Here is a 14807-nt window from a genome sequence, read left to right as displayed (position 1 = left end):
GGACTGTCGCCACGGCAGCGGGGAGGCGGGAGCGCGCGGGCCGCGGAGGCGCGGAGCGCAACAGCGGGCGGGGGGCTGGAGAGGCGGGTTCCCGCCCTGCGCGCGCGCAGCAGGCTGAGCCCGGAGCGCCGAGCCCCGGCTAGGTGAGGCCGGGGGCGGGCGGTGGGCGCGGGTCAGCGCGGCGGGAGGCTGGGGCGGGTCCCGAGATAGGGCTCGGAGCTCCGCCTGCCCTACCCTGCGGGGAGAACGGCGAGGGGGAGCCTCACGGTGGGCGGGCGCCGGTGGAGGGGCGCTTCCAGTTGCAGCCTGAGGCGTGGGGACCCCCTTGCCCAATCCACTCGCAGCAGGGCACCCGGGCGTTCTTTGGGGGGTAGGTGGAGGTGGAAGGCTCTTGGCGGGGTGCAGGCGTGCAGGTCTGGGTCCTGCACACTAGGTGGGTGCAGACCCCCAGACCCCAGCAGGGTCCAGCCTCGCCTAGGCAGGCAGGTCGATGGATGGGGTGAGGGAGGTGCCCTCTGAGAAGAGGGGTGCACCCACCGGCTTCCTGCTGATGCACCCACCGCCCCCACCACCCCCACCACCCCCACCACCCCCATCCCCACCACCTCCCTCCGCGCGCTCCCGCCAAACTAGGCCTGCGAACCCTGCTCTCCTGCACCCCGGTTAAGCCGGCAACCCTTGTCACTTAGAGAAAGTTCGTGTCAGCTGTGCTATTGTCTTCCCTTAAGGGAGAAATGCTTGCTGTGAAATGAGCATTTTCTGTTTCTTTTCTCTCTCTCTCTCTTTTTTTTCTCTTTCTGTTTCTGAGTCGGTACTTCCTTGTTGCATTTCGCAAATGGTAACTCAGCGAACAGAGGTAGACTTCGTTGTGGTTGGTGCTGGCAAGTGGTCTCGGTTGGCAATTATTTTACAATATCGAGACAGAGACAGGAGCAGGGAGACAGGGAGAGAAAGAAAGAAAGAAGGGGGAGGAAAATACGAACATGACCCATTGAACCATTATTCTGGTTTCTGGGAGACAGAACCTCTTGAGATGCTGAGTGTCCACTAAACTCTTAAATTGGATAATGTACGTTTACACAACTGAGTAAGTAAGTGCTCCCATCTAAGCCTTTTATTAAGGCTATTAAGTCCCTGGGTGAACAGGAACGTCAACCACCTACTATTATTATCTTGGCTAAAAAGGGGGGAAGAGGGAGACTAAATGCAAATATTCCTGATAGTCAATTCTGTCTGAAGGAGATTCTGGACTTTTTCTAAAGAATTGATCAAACAGGGCAGCCCTGGTGGCGCAGCGGCTTAGTGCCCCTTGCAGCTCGGGGCGTGATCCTGGGGACCTGGTATCGAGTCCCACGTCAGGCTCCCTGCACGGAGCCTGCTTCTCCCTCTGCCTGTGTCTCTGCCTCTCTCTCTCTCTCTGTCTCCCATGAATAAATAAATAAAATCTTAAAAAAAAAAAAAGAATCGATAAACACATGAGCGTTGAGAGTTTTATGTTGGCAAATTGAATTTAAAAACAATCATGCTGAGAAAAGGGAAAGAATAGGAAAAAAATGCTGAGATAGTGCTTTAAGGAATTTGTTAAAAGTAGTATGGTTAGTATGGTTAACAGATTGGGATCTAATATGCAAATATTTCTGATAGTTTTGTTTGAAGGAGATTCTGGACTTCTGTGAGAATTGAAAGAATTGATGAGACATTTGCTTTAAGGAATATGTTAAAGGTAGTATGACTAGTGGTATAATAGATTTGGATTCTATAACCTATAGCTTCTTTTGATTTATTTAAAATTTTGTTTCTTAGGGCCTTTCCTGGTGAATTTTGTTGAATAATTAGGCAATATCCAGATTCTTGCATCATGTCCCTGATAGAAATTACCTCAGGATTCACCCTGTTTGAAGCTGAATGTGGGTTCTTGTTCTACAAAACTTGATCAGCAAGTTCAACAAATGCTGAACAAACAAATGTCTCAACAAATATTCCTCAGTTAATAAGGCCCAAAATTCCAAAAAAAAAGAAAGAAAAGAAAAGAAATTCAGGATGAGAAATCTCAAATACTATTACTCTTGTGATTGGGGTGAACATGGAAACTTCGGTTTCTTATCTTGTTCTTTAATCTCTACATGATCTGGTCTAACTTTCTAGTGAAAAATTTATTTCTGCCTCCTTGTGGTTAGTCATGCTGTTCTCTTCCAGCAATCTTAAAGCTATCTTGCTAGGGTGGAGGTCCCTTACCCTGCTCGTCCTTGGTATTTCCTGTTCAACTTTCACCGAGTTGATTTGTGCTCTGTAAATACGGGTTAAAATGAAATGCACAATGCAAACAATGAGGGTACCTTTCAAAACACTAGATATATTTTTTTAAGATTTTATTTATTTATTCATGAAAGACACACACAGAGAGAGAGGCAGAAACACAGAGGGAGAAGCAGGCTCCATGCAGGGGGTCTGACGTGGGACTCGATCTGGGGACTCCAGGATCACGCCCTGGGCCTAAGGCAGGCGCTAAACCACTGTGCCACCCAGGGATTCCCAAAACACTAGTTATTGATCATGGTTGCTAATATAGACAATAAGTACCATGATCAATACCAGTGTCTCTTTGTTTAGGATATGTTGTGTATCTCTATAGATAACAGCCGGTTAATTTTGGTATTTAGAATAATGTTTAAGCTGTTTTCCACTTTCTAAGGACCCTTTTGATGACTGAGGAAAATACCCTTTTTTAAGTATTGGATAGCTGGAGGAATCAAATGTAGGATTTTAAGATTTTATTTATGTATTTATCAGAAACAGAGAGAGAGGCAGAGCCGGATGTGGGACTCGATCCTGGGTCTCCAGGATCACGCCCTGGGCTGAAGGGGGCGCTAAACTGCTGAGCCCCCAGGCAGCCCCCCAAATGTAGGATTTTAAAATGTATTGTGAGTAATTCTTGAAGTAGATAATCTTTTAAGTATTGTAATTGAGTTGACTGCATTCGGTATGATAGACAATTAGCTTTTTGAATATCCAAAGGTCTAGAAGGGGGGACATTGGTTATTTTTATGTTTGGTATGTGCAATTAGTTTATACACTTAAAAAATAGGCTCCTAACAATTTTAATTAATTTATTTAAGGAAAAAATATCTCATCTTAATACTTACTGATTTTCAATACAAAGTTAAAAAAAAAATAAAAACCATGAAATGGTGAAAATTACACTTGGTTAGAATTCAATGGCCGGATTCCAATCCTAGCTCTGTCAAATAATTTTGACCAGGTCGCTTAGCTTCCTTATGCCTTATAACCTTTTGTAAAAGTTGGATCTGAACCAAACCACCTCTGAGATAATTTCTGGTCCCAGAATTCTGTTTTAAAAATTTTAAAGCAACCTAAGTGGAAATTGAGATAGCAGTTGCATGCTTTTATTTTTGGCAGAGCTTTTTAAAAACTTTTTAACTGTTGTTTTTTTAATTTGGCAGAGCTTTTTGACATATTGTATTTTAGTTATCCAAAGTATAGTATATATGAATAATGGAGACATTGTAATTTTAAGAATTTTGTTTATTGAGTGATACAGATGAGAAACCGGGATCTATTGTCACTAAGTAAGCCTATTATCAAGGATACTGCAACCAATTAAGATTGAAAAAAAAAAAGGCAATATGATGGTTTCCTTGGTTGGTGTCCTTTTCTACAGATATGAGCATCAGAGGCATTAATATCTATATTAATGTCTTGGTATGTGGAAGGGTTGGAATCCAGCTCAGCTGGTCATACATTTAATACTTTAGTTTGAATCTTGGTTTCCTGTGGACTCTCACTTAAAAAAAAATTTTTTTTTAATTAAGTAATCTCTATGTACTAGGTGAGGTTTGGCCTCACAACCCTGAGATAAAGAGTTGCATGCTCCATCAACTGAGCCATCCAGGCACCCCAGTATCTATACTAATGTCTTTCTACATGGAAGAGTTGGAGTCTAGCTCAGCTGGCCATGCATGTGATTCTTTCTTTCTTTCTTTTGAAGAGGACATTTTTTTTAAAAGGTTTTATTTATTTAGTTCATGAGAGACACACAAAGAGAGGCAGAGCCATAGGCAGAGGGAGACGCAGCATCCCTGCAGAAAGCCTGATGTGGGACTCGATCCCAGGACCCCGGGGATCATGACCTGAACTGAAGGCAGACGCTCAACCGCTGAGCCACCCAGGTGTCCCTGTGACACTTTATTTTGAATCCTGCTTTCCTGTAGTGGACTCTTGTTTTTAAGGGAAAAATGGAGTGGAGTACTAGGGTACTTGTCTCCCTCATCACTGCTGCCATTGAGAAACTCAGAAGCTGTTTATTTTTCTCCACCCTACTCCTTTTCACTGTTAGAATTATGACATTGACTACGAGGAGAAGCAACCCAGGTTTCCTGGCCAAGGGCAGTGCCTTGGAGAAAGAAACCTGGGACTCTTGTTTTAAATCCCAAGGAGGAAGAGATTGTATTGCTCTTTATATATTCTTTTCATTGGCCTACAGCTGCATCAGGACTTTGGCTGTGGCAATTAGGAGAGCTCTAATGCGGCCTTTCCAAAAATGACATTTAAAGGTTGTAGTCAAACTGGTATACTGCTTTTTAGTTCTGTAACTTTGCATGTTTATAGAACTGATTTTCATTATTTTATTTAAGATTTTATTTACTTATTCATGACAGAGAGAGAGGGAGAGAGAGAGAGGCAGAGACCTAGGCAGAGGGAGAAGCAGGCTTCCTGCAAGGAGCCCGATGTGGGACTGGATCCTGGATCCTGGGATCACTCCCTGAGCTGAAGGCAGATGCTCAACTGCTGAACCACCCAGGTGTCCCAGATTTTCATTATTTTATACAGCTGTTTTACTTTCAAGACTGAAGGGCATTAATACTTACTGAGCCATACATTGTGCTAATTACCTTTTATTCATTCTTGTTTTTAGCCAATCAAAAACTTATGAAGAAGCATTAGTTCAGTTTATAGGTAGGAAGATTGAGAATCAGAGAGGCAAATAGCTTGCCAGTAAATGGGAGTGGTAAGGATTCAATCTGCTGTTTATTTTTGACCATGCTGTGTTAATAAGAGTCATATGCCTTTTTGACATATAAAATGTGTATTATCACTCTCCTGCTTTAGATAATTTTATGTTAATATACCATAAAAAGAAAGAAATATATGTGTTCCTAAAATCTGAAGAAATTTAATTTTCTTATTTTCTTTATAGATTGCTTAGAAATAATTCATTTTGTTCACCAGTGAGTTTGCACATGAGCCAACGGCCTTGTATTTTACAGTTAGGCTAGGGTTTCAAAGAAGAAAATTTGAGCTGTTTTGCTTTATTACTACTGATCTCTGTGACTAGGACTGGGGCCAAGGTTAGTTTTTTAAAGTAGTGGTAAGAGTAAAGAAAGATTGTAGTTAAGGATTTTAAGAAAAATTTCCGTTAAGGATTTAATGGGAAAACTTACCCTCTATCTTGATATCTTACTGCTGAGAAAATAAGCTTTCAGTATGAATTCTTCTTATTTATAAGGGGAGCGGTACAGTAAATCCTTGGCATAATAAATCAGTATCTTTATTTATTGTGGTCTTTGATTCTGTTTAATATTTCTGTCTCCCCTCTCCACTGGATTTTGATATAATTTAGTCTCCTTCCACATCATAAAAACTTGGTACTTTTTCTGTTTATAGGATGTGCCAAATATATACCCTATCATATGCCATTACCGCTGCAATAAGTCTATGTTTATATTTAATCTGTTTTTATTTCATTTTTTTAATATTTAGAACAGTGTTTAGTGCAAAAGCATTGACTTTGGAGCCAAGACCCACCTCTTCACTGATTGGATACTGTGCAAATCATCTTACCTCTCTGGATCTCAGTTGCGTGATTTGTAAAAAGGAGATACAAATTCTTTATCTATCTGAAGGTAAGTGATCCGTTAAGAAAGCAAAAAATAAAAACAGATTTAATGGTGGCTTAAACACACAGTATGTAATTTCCCATGTAAAATAATTCTTGAAGTAGGTTGTCTAGGATAAGTGTAATAGCTTCATAAAGTTATCAGGGACCTAAGCTTTTTCCAGTTCTTTGCTCTGCCATCCCTAAAATGTGGCACTGGTCCTTGTAGTCCAAGATAGTTGCCAGCTCTAATCATCACAGCCAAGTCCCAGGCAGCAAGGCAAAGACGAAGATGGGTCCGCTTCCTTTAAGGAGAGTGCCCAAACCAAAGCTCAGGTTACCAGGGAAGCAGGAAAAGGTAGCTGGATGCAGAGCTATCCTGAATAAAATTGGGCTTTTGTTACTGAGAAGGAAGGGAAGATTTGGATATTGGCAGGCAAACAGGAGTCTCTGCCATCATATGGATCTTTTTTTTTTTCTCTCTTTCATCTCAGATCTATAAGCTGTGATAACCACTCATAGAAGCTTTAGTAATTGACACAGCTCTGCTCTGATGATTGTCTTCAGAATGAAATAACTTTAATAGATTATGGTGTTTTTTTTTAATTTTTATCTCATGATTCATTATAGAAGCTTTCCTGTCAATAATTATTAAGTATTTGTTCTGGTTATTACTGTTATTTTTATTATTGAAATATAGCTAACATAGTGACTTAGCAGTTCTATTCATTACTCAGTGCTCACTCTAATAAGGGTACTTACTGCCTATCACCATATAAGTCATTACACTATTATTATTATTATTATTTTAAAAGTATATATTTTTCAATATTTTATTTATTCATGATAGAGAGAGAAGAGAAGCAGAGACAGGCAGAGGGAGAAACAGGCTCCATGCAGGGAGCCCGATGTGGGACTCGATCCCGGGTCTCCAGGATCATGCCCTGGGCCAAAGGCAGGAGCTTAACTGCTAAGCCACCCAGGTGTCCCCATTTTTAAAATATTTATTTGAGGGAGAGGAGCAAGGGCAGGGAGAGAAGTAGACTCCACACTGAGCAGGGAGCTGGAGGCAAGACTCAATCCCAGGATCCCAGGATCGTGACCTGAGCTGAAGCAGACACTTAACCGACTGAGTCACTCAGGTGCTCCTACCCTATTATTGACTATATTTCCTGTGCTGCACTTTTCATACTTATTTTTTTATATTTTTATTTTTATTTATTTTATAACTATATGTTTATTATTTTATTTATTTTTTAACTGTTAGTTTATATATCTTAATTCCCTTCACCTATTTTACTCATTCCTCCACTTCTCTTCCATTTGGTAACCACCAGTTTGTTCTTTGTATTTAAGAATCTGTTTTTGTTCATTCGTTTTGCTTTTTAGATTCCACACAAAAGTGAAATCATATGGGTATGACTTTGTCTGATTTATTTTACTTAGCATAATACCCTCTAGGTATATCCCTGTTGTTGCAAATGACAAGATTTTGCTCTTCTTTATTGCTGAGTAACATTCCATGTTATATACCACATTTTCTTTCTTTTTGTTTTTTATACCACATTTTCTATATCCATTCATCTATCTGTGGACACTGGGGTTGCTTCCATGTCTTCACTATTGTAAATAATGCTGCAGTAAACATAGGGGTGCATATATCTTTTCAAATTAGTGTTTTCATTTTTTTTTTTTTTTTGAGTAAATACCTGCAGTGGCATTACTGGATCATATACTTTTTTATTTTTAATTTTTTGAGGAACCTTCCTCCTGTTAAATGCACCAATTTACATTCCCACTGACAGTGCAAAAGGGATCCCTTTTCTTTACATTTTGGTCACCACTTGTTATTTCTTATGCATACTAGCTATTCTGATTGGTGTAAGGTGATATCTCATTGTAGTTTTGATTTATATATCCCTAATGATGAGTGATGTTGAGCATCTTTTCAGGTGTCTGTTGGCCATCTGTCTGTCTTCTTTGGAAAAATATCGCTCAGGTCTTCTGCCTTTTTTTAAATCAGAATTTTTGTTTGTTTTTCTATCAAGTTGCATGAGTTTTTTATATATTTTGGATATTAACTTCTTATTGGGTATATCATTTGCAAATATCTTTTCCCATTCAGCAGATTCCCTTTTTATTTTGCTGATGGATTCCTTTACTGTGCAAAAGCTTTTTATTTTTTTTAATAAATTAATTTTTTATTGGTGTTCAATTTACCAACATACAGAATAACACCCAGTGCTCATCCCGTCAAGTGCCCCCCTCAGTGCCCGTCACCCATTCACCCCCACCCCCGCCCTCCTTCCCTTCCACCACCCCTAGTTCGTTTCCCCAAGTTAGGAGTCTTTTTCTACCCTCCAGTTCCATCCACGGCGAAGCAAATGGTGGGTATTTGTTGTTTCTAATGGCTGAGTAATATTCCATTGTATACATAAACCACATCTTCTTTATCCATTCATCTTTCGATGGACACCGAGGCTCCTTCCACAGTTTGGCTATTGTAGACATTGCTGCTAGAAACATCGGGGTGCAGGTGTCCCGGCGTTTCATTGCATCTGAATCTTTGGGGTAAATCCCCAATAGTGCAATTGCTGGGTCGTAGGGCAGGTCTATTTTTAACTCTTTGAGGAACCTCCACACAGTTTTCCAGAGTGGCTGCACCAGTTCACATTCCCACCAACAGTGTAAGAGGGTTCCCTTTTCTCCGCATCCTCTCCAACATTTGTGGTTTCCTGCCTTGTTAACTTTCCCCATTCTCACTGGTGTGAGGTGGTATCTCATTGTGGTTTTGATTTGTATTTCCCTGATGGCAAGTGATGCAGAGCATTTTCTCATGTGCGTGTTGGCCATGTCTATGTCTTCCTCTGTGAGATTTCTCTTCATGTCTTTTGTGCAAAAGCTTTTTAATTTGATGAAGTCCCAATAGTTTATTTTTGCTTTTGCTTCCCTTGCCAAAGGAGACATGTCTAGAAACATATTACTAAGGCTGATGTCAAAAGAAGAGTACTTGGTTTTTTTCCTAGGAATTTTATGGTTTTAGATCTGAGATATAGGTCTTTAATCCATTTTGAATTTATTTTTGAATATGGCATAAGAAAGTGGTCTAGTTTCATTCATTTGCATGTAGCTGTCCAGTTTTACCAAAACCATTTATTGAAGAGACTATCTTTCCCTCATTGTATATTATTGTTTCCTTTGTCATAGATTAATTTTTTTAAAGAGAGAGAGTATGCAAGTGGGGTGTAGGGGCAGAGGGAGAGGAGAGAGGGGATCTTTTTTTTTTTTTTAAAGATTTATTTTTTTGAGAGAAAGAGAGAATGCATGCATATAAGCAAGGGAGGAGCAGAGGGAGAGGGATAAAAGATCTCAAGCAGACTCCCCACTGAGCATGGAGCCTGATGCAGGCAGGGCTCTATCTTACAACCCTGAGATCATGGCCTGAGCTGAAACTGAGAGTTGGCTGCTCAACCAACTGAGTCATCCAGGCACCCCAGGGTGAGAGAATCTTAAGCAGCCTGTAGGATCAGCACAAGCTTGACCCGAGGCTATAACTTGAGCTGAAATTAGGGGTCAGATGCTTAACTGAGCCATCCAGGCACCCCTATGGTAAAGTAATTGACCATATGAGCGTGGGTTTATTTTGGGGCTCTGTATTCTTTCTTTCTTCCTCTTTCTTTTCTTTTCTTTTCTTTTCTTTCTTTTCTTTCTTTCTTTCATTCATTCATTCATTCATTCATTTTATTTATTTGAGAGAGAAACAGATAACAGAGATGGTGAGAGTGTACAAACAAGGAGAGGGAGAAGCAGGCTCCCTTATGAGCAGGGAGCCTGTTGTAGGGCTTGGTCCCAGGACCCTGGGATCATGGCCTGAGCCAAAGGCAGACCCCTTAACCCACTGAGCCACTCAGTTGCAACCCCCTTTTTTTTTCTTTAAATATTTTATTTATTTATTTGAGAGAGAGGGAGAGAGAGAGGAAAAAAAACATGAGCAGGGGGCAGGGACAGAGGGAAAGGGAGAAGCAGACTCCCCGCTGAGCATGAAGCCTGATGCAGGGATCAATCCCAGGACCTTGAGATCATGACCTGAACCAAAGGCAGCCATCTAACTGACTAAGGCACCCAGGCACTCCTGGGCTCTGTGTTCTGTTCTACTGATTTATGTGTCTGTTTTTGTGCCAATACCACATTGTTTAGATTACTGTAGCTTTGTTCTGTAGCATAAAAATCTGGGATTGTGATACTTCCAGCTTTGTTCTTCTTTCTCAAGATTGCTTTGGTGGGGTGCCTGGGTACTCCGTGCTCAGCTCAGAGTCTGCTTGGGATTTTCCCTCTCCCACTCTTTCTACCCTTTCCCCTGGCTCTCTATCATTCTCTAAAATTAAAAAAAAAGAAAAGAAAAAGGAAAAAAGAAAAATGAAAAGATTGCTTTGGCAATTCAGAGTCTTTTGTGGGTTAATACAAGCTTTAGGATTATGTTCCAGTTTTCTGAAAAGCACTATTGTTATTTTGATAGGGATTGCACTGACTCTGTAGATTGCTTTGGGTAGTATGGACATCTTAACAATATTATTTCTTCCAATCCATACCTGGTATCTCTTTCCATTTGTTTATGTTGTCTTCAGTTTCTTTCATCAGTGTCTTACGTTTTCAGAGTATGGTTCTTTTCCCTCCTTGATTAATTTTTTTTCTAGCTATTTTATTCTTTTTAATGCAACTGTAAATGGGATTGTAATTTCTCTTTCTGCTACTCTATTCTTAGTGTATAGAAATAACAGATTCCTATATATTGCTTTTGTATCCTGCATCTTTACTGAATTCATTAATCCTAATAGCTTTTTGGTAGAGTCTTTAAGGTTTTCTGGAGTAGAATTCAGTGATTCATCACTTACATACGAGATCCTGTGCTCCTCATGACAAGTGCCCTCCTTAATACCCATCACCTATCTATCCCATGCCCCACCTCTCTCCATCAACCCTGTTTGTTCTCCGCTGTTAAGAGTCTCTTATGGCATATTTCCTTCTCTCCTTTTTGTCTTTTTCCCCTTTCCATAATGTTCATCTGTTTTCTTTCTTAAATTCCACATACGAATGAGATCATATGGTATTTGTTCTCTTATTTCACTTAGCATAATACACTCTAGCTTCATCCATGTCCTTACAAATGATAAGATTTCATTCTTTTTACTATTCCACTGCATATATATACTATATCTTCTTTATCCATTCATTAATTGATAGAAATTTGGCTTTCTCCATGGTTTGGGCATTGTTTATAATGCTGCTATAAACATTGGGGTGCATGTATCCCTTTGAATCTGTGTGTTTGTATCTTTGGGTAAATACCTAGTAGTACAATTGCTGGATCTTAGGGTAGTTCTATTTTTAACATTTTGAGGCACCTCCATACTGTTCTCCAGAATGGCTACACCAGTTTACATTCCCACCAACAGTGCAAGAGGGTTCCCCTTTCTCTGCATCCTCACCAATACCTATTTCTTGTATTGTGAATTTTAGCCATCTGACAATGAGATGGTCATTGTAGTTTTGATTTTGTATTTCCCTGATGCTGAATGGTGTTGAACAACTTTTCATGTGTCTCTTAGCCATCTGGATGCCTTCTTTGTAAAAGTGTCTATTCATGTCATTTGCCCATTTCTTAACTAGTTTATTTGCTTTTTGGGTGTTGAGTTTGATAAGTTCTTTGTAGATTTTGGATACTAACCCTTTAGCAGATATGTTGCTTGCAAATATCTTTTCCTATTCCCTAGGCTGCCTTTTAGTTTTGTTGATTGTTTCCTTTGTTGTGCAGAAGCCTTTTATCTTGATGAAGTCCTGCTAATTAATTTTTGCTTTTGTTTCCCTTGCCTATGGTGATGTGTCTAGTAAGTTGCTATGGTCAAGGTCAAAGAGATTTCTGCCTGTGTTCTCCTTTAGGATTTTGATAGTTTCCTATTTCACATTAAGGTTTTTCATCCATTTTGAATTTATTTTTTGTGTATGGTTTAAAAAAGTGGTCCAGTTTTTATTCTTCTGCATGTTGCTGTCCAGTTTTCCCAACACCATTTGTTAAAGAGATTGTCTTTTATCCATTGGATATTCTTTCCTGCTTTGTCCAAGATTAGTTGACCATAGAGTGGTGGGTCCATTTCTGGGTTCTCTGTTCTGTTCCATTGACCTATGTGTTTGTTTTTATGCTGACCATACTGTCTTGACTACAGCTTTGTAGTAGAGCTTGAAATCCAGTGTCATGATGCCTCCAGCTTTGTTTTACTTTTCTGGAATTGCTTTGGCTATTTGTGGTCTTTTGTGGTTCCATACAAATTGTAGAGTTGTTTCTTCTAGCACTGTGAAAAATGTTAGTAGTATTTTGATGCAGATTGCATTAAATGTGTAGATTGCTTTGGGTAGTATCAAATTGCAATTGTGTATTTGATAGGCTACCTTCTACAGTAGATTGGAAGGCCTAGAGGGGAAGAGCCATGTCTATCTTGTTTTTACCCTTGTATCTAACATGTCTGGTACATTGAGGGTACTTAATAAATAGTTGTTAAATTAATATATAAAATAGATTAAAGAAAATACACTTCAATTTAAAAGGAAGAAAAGAGAGGGAGAAAAAGATAGATGAAGGAGGAATAGACTATTACAAGATAAGAGAAACAAGCTACTCTTGGTTTTTGTACTTTTAACTCCTCTTACCCATAACCATTCTTTTTAACCATTTCTGGCATATCTCTTTTTGTGATAAAAACAGGAAACTATCAGACATACACACACACACACTCCCCCCATGTAAACTTAATTTGGATAACTACTGGTATGAATCAATAGTTAAAAATCTGCCTGTGTATATGAATGGACGTTTTGATTTGTTGGAGACAGGAGAAGAGAGGTAAGCTTCCTTTTAGGATTTGGAAACTATTTTCTATCTATGGAATGGTAGAAGAGGTTTCAGAATTCTGCTTACTTTGTATTTTTGCCTGAGGATCTGATGCCTTTGGGTGCAATGCTTTCCATGCAGTCTTAAGATCATCATCTGATTTAGAATTTCAGATCATTCAACTTTAGAGCATAAATTATCTGCCTGTGATGGTTGGATCAGTCTACTGTTTCAGCACAGTTCCACCCAGGGTCTTCCTTCAATCTCTTCTTATGGAAGAAGAAGGTGATAAAGCAAAGGAGGCCATTCTCACTGAGCAGATATTGGAAGAAAAATAGATTAGTTTCCCCATCTTCCCATTGCCTCTCCTTATACCTCATCTGTCTTTATTTTGTATGGATGTTTTGCATATTATCTGGTTTATGAAAATCTATAAACATGTATCTAATACATTTGACATTATCTTGGTATTTAAAGAAATTTTTATGTCATTTCTTTTATACCTAATATGCTAGAATATTTTCCACTTCTTTTTTTTAATTAAAAATTTAAAAAAATTTACTCATAAGAGACACAGAGAGGCAGAGACATAGGCAGAGGGAGAAGCAGGCTCCCCGGGGAGAGCCCCACGTGGGATTCCATACCAGGATCCTGGGATTGGGATCATGACCTGAGCCAAAGGCAGATGCTAAACTGCTGAGCCACCCAGACTCCCCTCCACTTCTTTTGTTATGATAATAGTTAATATTCTTGAGCCCTTATTGAAAAGTAAATGGTTTAACAGAAAGAAAAAAAAAACCCAAACAAAAGAACAGATTCTTAAATATAGAGAACAAACTGGTAGTTACCATAGGGGAGGTGGGTGGGGAGATAGGTGAAATAGGTAAAGAGGATGAAGAGTACATTGATCATGATGAGCATTAAGTAATGCATAGAATTTTTTTTTGTAATGCATAGAATTGTTGAATCACTATATTATACTCCTGAATTTAATAAAACATGGTATGTTAATTATACTGGAATTAAAAAAAATTTTTTTAAATAAGTAAATGTCTTAATAAACTTTAGATTTGAATAAATTAATTGCCCTAATTATTTCTAGAATAAATCCTAAAAGATTAGAAACTATTAGAAGGAGAAAAATATTTTTTAAATTCTCCACTAATAAAAAAGAAAAAAAGCGGGGCACCTGGGTGGTTCAGTGGTTGAGCATCTACCTTTGGCTCAGATCATGATCCTTATCCTGGGATCCTGGGATTGAGTCCCGCATCAGGCTCCCAACAGAGTGCCTACATCTCCCTCTGACTGTGTCTATGCCTCTTATGAATAAATAAATAAAATCTTAAAAAAAAAGAAAAAAGGCAAGAAAGGAGAGGAAGTAAATATTAAAGAGGCAGGATAAATAGAGAATCTGAAAGAAGATGGTAGATTTAAAACCTGATAAGTTATTTCACTGACTCAAAGATTTCACTGATATTAAGACATACCAATATGTATCATATAGAAAAGAATCCTGACAATTAAACTATGAGACTATGCTTTGTCACTTACAACTTCATTTTCTGTTTGCTGAAAGTGCATTTTTATTATTTATTATTTTTTTATTTTTATTTTTGAAAGTTTGTGTGTAGATGGTTCTTTTTTTTTATTAAAGATTTTATTTATTTATTCATGAGATATACACAGAGAGAGAGAGAGAGAGGCAGAGACACAGGCAGAGGGAGAAGCAGGCTCTATGCAGGGAGCCCGATGCAGGACTCGACCCCGGGTCTCCAGGATCACACCCTGGGTTGGAGGCAGCGCTAAACTGCTGAGCCACCCAGGCTGCCCCTGAAAGTGCATTTTTAGATTCACGTAGACATAGAGATTTTTCTCACATCACTTTGGGCATACATAAAGTGGCTAAAGTATTCCTAAGACTTTTGCATATTCATAATCTGATTTCTTTTGAAACATTTTCTTGATTCAGACTTGTCAACGTCTGTGTTTTTCTGTACATTGTTCTTTCTGCTATGGAGGCTGAGGGTGATT

The 14807-nt window shown here is 39.1% G+C and overlaps 1 protein-coding gene across 5 annotated transcripts in view; it reads left to right on the top strand.

The window, feature by feature from the left end:
* Positions 1-14807, top strand: part of NUCB2 (nucleobindin 2) — a 57225-nt gene that overhangs the window by 135 nt on the left and 42283 nt on the right. Inside the window, exons 1-2 of one of the 5 annotated variants that reach the window (XM_072725479.1) lie at positions 20-143; positions 5779-5921. The gene's annotated coding sequence lies outside the window, so the exon portion shown is untranslated. Of the gene's footprint in view, positions 1-19; positions 144-4676; positions 4820-5778; positions 5922-14807 lie in introns of those variants that run through there. The other 4 variants (XM_072725476.1, XM_072725480.1, XM_072725477.1 and 1 more) reach the window with 4 other exon arrangements.

Source organism: Vulpes vulpes, chromosome 11, assembly GCF_048418805.1.
Source record: "Vulpes vulpes isolate BD-2025 chromosome 11, VulVul3, whole genome shotgun sequence".
Lineage (NCBI taxonomy): Eukaryota > Metazoa > Chordata > Mammalia > Carnivora > Canidae > Vulpes > Vulpes vulpes.
This window is presented reverse-complemented; position numbering and strand designations above follow the sequence as displayed.